The sequence below is a fragment of the Hesperophylax consimilis genome, chromosome 4 (assembly GCF_061612785.1).
Source record: "Hesperophylax consimilis isolate HC1 chromosome 4, BYU_Hcon_1.0, whole genome shotgun sequence".
NCBI lineage: Eukaryota > Metazoa > Arthropoda > Insecta > Trichoptera > Limnephilidae > Hesperophylax > Hesperophylax consimilis.
This window is the reverse complement of record NC_142839.1, coordinates 20241082-20247117: the sequence shown is the minus strand read 5'-3', so window position 1 is coordinate 20247117 and position 6036 is coordinate 20241082.

The window sequence follows — 6036 nt, the reverse complement described above, 5'->3', positions numbered from 1 at the left end:
TAAAAGAGGGCGCATGTCTTTAGCATCTTTTACCTTTTACCCGAGTATCGGACATTAGTATTAGCCGAGACGAGTCGCAGGTTGTTTCAATTAATTACAGTTTGGTCGCGCTAGTGTCGCGCTGTGATCGGCCGATTGGGCACCGGCGGGCACTGGCGAGCACGAGCGAGATACGGGCACGAGCACGAAGTGCACCCGCAATAATACGAGATTTCAGAGCTGGAAAATAATACAGCCAGCTTCCGAGGTTTGAGTGGAACTCTCCTCACGAAGGCTCGGTGAACGTATCTTTCGCGGAAACTACTCGAGAGACAGGCGCCATGTTGCAGAATGTGATCGATTTATAATGAGATGAACTACTTTGCTTCTAGATTCAATTTTTAGAAATTATTTTGAAATTTTCTTTCTTACAGATTAACTCAAGACGTAACAAATATTATGGAACTATCTCTTCTTGACTGCTGATTTTTTATCGTTTTTATCAGTATAAAACGAGCATTGTTTTCCCTATACGCAAATTTAAAATTTAATATTTTTTTAATATTTAAAAGTAATGGGTTTTACAAAGTTTATTCTTCAGCCCACGCTGGGGAATTTATAAAACTAATAAAATGCATGAAAATATCATAAAGTTATGAGTTGGTTTTTGACAACTTTTACATTATGTAAAATTAATAATCTCCCGGAGAAGACCAACTAATGTTATTCTATTAGGGAAATACAAAATCTCTGGTTGTTTTACATTATCATAATAGCTTAGTATGGCTATTTCATAAATTATGAACTATCAATGTAAAAATTCAACTGAAAATACGTCAAACGACAATAACCGGAAACATTTATCAATCCAAAAAGAGGTGCGTAAGTATCGATGGTTAACAATAAAGCCATATTTTCCCCATTGGCCAAAATTACCATTATTATTTTTTATACATTTATTATCATTAAGTACCTACCTACTTTTATATTATCGACATAACTTAAATAAAATTTGACTTGATTTCGTGACCAGCTTTGCTCGCTTTTATTTTAAAATATACCGAATAACCTTAACCTCAACCCTTAAAAATATACGATGTTTTCTGTGTTTATTCGACAACGATAGAGACAATTACTCACACTTTTGTTGCCGTTCGATTTTCAAATATCTTAATGTTATTTTTAAGTAGAAAATTATTCCAATTGTGGAATGTATCATTGATTATATTTTACAAATTGATAGTATGATGTTTTTCGGGGCGGCGATAACAATACTCGCCTCTCGAATGTGCTAGCTATTTTCAAATAAATTTTTATTCCAGAGGATCACGCTTTTTCACCAATTTATTGTATCAGCTTTGCAAGGTTTTATTGTGACAGAAAAAATCAAGTCGGAGTTCGTAAGTCGAGGTACAATTAATATTAATTTACAGTTTAATCTCAACGCAATCTTCCACCTGTCATTTTTCGGTTAAATGTGATTAGCGGTCATGTATAAAAAACGCATTTATATAACAAAAGAGATAGCATTTCATGTCACTCTAATGTGTCCCAAGAAACAGATTGGTGCAATCAGGCACAAGCCACTACGAACGAATGTACAAAAGTCAATTTAAACATAAATACACACATACCAGTGGCAATACAAACGTACCCACGTCAACACAAGCACACATATGAACAAATACACGCAAACGTACATGGTATGGTCATACCAAAGGCAATACAAACAAACTAACATCAATACAGTCACCCAAAAGTCAATAAAAAACACAGAAAAGTCTCAACGCATTCACCTAGCAACTTGCCTTTGATGCGATATCTCACCAAACTTGATTTTCCTTAAGTAGGTACTTGCATCTTGTTTCGTTCAAAGCACATGTTACACGGAATCTGGATTTCTCACAATCATCTAAGAAGAAAGTTAGAATACTGTAATTCCTCGATGCAGGTTACGTTTTGAAGATTTTACGCTTGTTGGTCGAGGTCAGCCTCAACTCTTTTTATTAGATCCAATAGAATTACTAATATAAAAGTAACGTGATCGTTCGTATTTTCGTAGTAAATTGAACGATTGACTATTGACCTCTGCTTTTTGTGACTTTTTACTAGGACTAGGGTCATAAAAAGTGTGTTTAGAAGGTTTAAGTCTATAATGTTCTGGAAAAAAATTATACAAAATGACGTGTCCGCACTTTTAAATGTAACAACGTTTTAAGATTCTAACAAGAAAATTACACGTTTTTTACCCTTTTTAATAATAATATTTGGATGATTTATATAGCGCCGTTTTGTTTTGTTCAATTATGAACGGGTGTTCCGCTACCGTCGAGTTTCACGCACGTGCACCGGTGCACCGGGGATCAATGCCGCTAGCTTCTTAGAGCAGGCTCCATTAAAATACCCGTAGAACAGACACAGCATTCCCACATTGCGTCTGCGCATTAGATATGGTAATCGGTCTGTCAACAAAGGATTGTTAACCAGACAGACCGCCCTAATTTGCACAGATTCAAGGATAGTGAGGCTTCAGCCTAGAGTAGCTCCCAAATTCAATTTTTGGGCATACTTGAGATTCTTATAGAATATGCAGCTGGTTAACATTAAAGAATCTGCTAGCCTTACACAAGACGCTACTTTTGAATGATACACTACTTTTTGTTTCGTGAAAATAAGAAAAAATATTTATTGAAAGTATTACTTGAAAACAATAAATCCTTAAATTTATATTATTATTATTTTATTTTTTATAAAATAAATGAGGAAATTACATATAACATAGTATTGACATTGTGTTTGTACATTTTGTGAGATTTGAATACTACTCTTGGGAGGAGTGTACAGTACATTATTGTAGTTATTTATAAGTAATTAATAATACGGTAGGTACATGTATTCTGAGATGTAGTTTGTTTTTCTTTTTTAATAACAAAAAAATAAAATTTGTATATTTGGAGAAGAAATTGTCACTAAGATAATGAGATTTAGTTTAATTAACTAATATCAGGACTGATACTTGCTTTTATATCGGGGGCTTAGGATGACAAAGGCCTAACTGCAAAAACTAGTAATTTGAGTTAAGCTTGGTTTCGGTAATACCATAATCGTCTTTATTATTGACACGAAGCTCTATCTCGTATATACATGGCATATGAGCATTCCAGTCTTCATTTGAGTTTATCTCAAAACTATGTTTTTGTAGATTGGCCCCTGTGATCCTAAATTCCCATGTAAATCAAACAAAAGTTATTCCAATAAATTGAATTCTAATATTGTTTATCTCGTTTGTAAAATAAACGATTTAAACAACAGATTAAATATGCATTTAATATTCGTTCCTACATGATGAACCATTGTGGATTGTGGAAAAGGTATCACTCTGCGCACCTTAACGAACTTAATGCCATAAACAGTTAATTTAATTTTATTCGTGAGTCATTAAAAGCTCTCTTTATTAAGTTTCGCATTAAGGCCGAAGCGAGTCAGTGTCTATGGACTCGTTTATAAACCAATAAGATCTCGTTTGTGCTTTATTACAGTCGTGCTTCAGCCCCTTCCCACCCCCTTACCACCCAACTATATGTTTATTCTGCGAAGGTAATTTGGAATCATTATCGGATCGTAATTAAATATGTGTAGATGTTTTCGAGAGAACACATGTTAGAGATCGCAGGTTTCAAATGACAGACAAAGACCTCGATTCTCTCATTGTTTCTAGTTCACTTCATAATCACTACACCTACTGAATGAATAAATTAGTAGAAAAAACAATCCAATTACTGCAAGGGATTTTTATAATCATTAGTCAACAAGAGTCCAAACTGTTCTTAACCGTCTGGAGCCAGTGAGAATATGGCATCCCAAATTGGGGTATGTTGAGAGGCTGAAGGTAGTAGGGAGGGGAAGGAAATGGAGAAGAGGAAGGTTGGGTAGTACCTGGTTATTTATATCTGAATGGTGGTCTTACACAAGGGCCATACTGATAGTATCTTCCACTCTGAACGTGACGCAAGTATACTATATATATTATTTTAAATTGTGAAACAACATAAATCAATCAAATAAAATTTACTTGCGCACGCCGAGATTTGAATCCGCTACCTTCGGCTTGCTATTTGAGAGCATTATACATCGACCACGAAAGCTGTTATAATATGTGAATTATTGGAGAAATTGACACGTGCAGTACCTATATTAGACTGTTTTCTTACAAAATTATTACCAATGTGATGTGTCTTCGTTTGTTAGAAGATAAAAAAATATTGTTCGCGTTTTTATGAAGAAGTGTTCTTTATTTTTTTGTGTAAATCTAATTATATAATTCCAAGTAAAAAAGTTTATCGATATTTTTTATAGAGAAAAAAAATCAAAACAAGTGAAACGTGTCCAAAATGCATGTGTTTACTATAATGTCCCGAGACTCGAACATATCTCGCCTAACATCTTTCGATATCGGATTCTAAATATGTCAAACTAAAGAAAGTTACATCAAATATACAGTTTGCTGAATTTGAAGGTTCCTGCCGATCTGTGACTATCTTACATACATTACCTTCCAGAGATGTGCTTTATTTCAAATAAATCCATTTTAAATGCTTTTCTCAATGCATTTTCAATTTTAATGGTTTTTTTGCAACATTCTTCCTACTATCTCCACTCATCGTTTTTTCATAAGCCAGAAATATTAGTCGGTCCTCAACCTCGATATGAAAAATAATTTACATTTGTCAAGTTGCTCCCTGGTAGGAGCCCTGGTAATCGAGTGATACCATTACAAAAAATACTGATTCAAATACTGAACATGGGGCCATGACGCTGTAATATTAAATGTTAGATAGCAGCAACATTTGTCACGCGCAAATTTTTTGTGGTTTCATAATCTGTAGTCGTGGTGTTTTTGGATTTACCATCATGTAATATGTTTGTTCTATATTGATGTCCATTATTAAATGACAAAATTGTTTAAAAATTCTATAGTTATTTTAATTGTTTGACGTGAGAAACCATTTTGCATTTTCAATGCATTTTGAAAATAGGTATTTTGCATTTGAAATGCTTTTCTAAAAACCATTTTGCAATTTGTATTTTCAAATGGAAAAGTTTTGACCCATTTCCATTTTGCATTTCAAATGGTTTTGGGTACCCATTTTGCACATCTCTGTTGCCTTCACACTAAATACACCATTTACCCGCTCTCCCCAGACATAAAACTGCTATATTTGAGAGTAGTTACAACTATTCATTATCAAAAATTTGGAATAAAAATACCAAGAAGCTCTGCAAAGAAAGGTTGCTGACTCCTCGGCATAACATCACAACTGATAGAATTTACAATGAAAGGGATGATTACTTGGGTTTATGAATATATTATTTAATCTGATTGAATTTTCATTTTTGTAAATTAATTTAATTTATATAATTGATTTAGTTTTAATTTTGATTAATTGATTTAATTTTAATTTTGTTAAATTGATTTAGTTTTAATTTTGATTAATTGATTTAATTTTAATTTTGTTCAATTGATTTAATTGGAATTATTTATTATAAAGATTTTATATTAGACGCAATACTGAAAACCAGCTGCATTCAATATTGTTTACATTTGTCAATAGAATCAATGTAATAAAAAAGATGTGTCAAATAAATGTTGTCTACAATTTATTAATTTAAATCTAAATCCAAAGAAATCGCTGTACGCCATTGTTACGAAGATATGTCTCATGCTATTATGTATTTTTAAGGCGATGCACTACGTCGTGTAATATTTTATATTGAGCTGCTATCAATAACAACCCTTACGTAGATGGCGATAAGGTTTAAATTCCCGCTTAACACCATCCGCCTGTTTTGATTTATGCAAGAAAAAAACATTTTATTTTGTGGATGTTCAGGCATAAATATTGATTTTTTTTCGATCATTTCATAAATAACTTAATTTGCCACACTGTACAATAAAATCATAACTGAAAATGGGTTCGTAAGTAGGAGATTTTGAACTTTAAACAGTTTTCATAGGACTTATACATTATTTTTTTCTGTCTTATAAAAAGACTTATC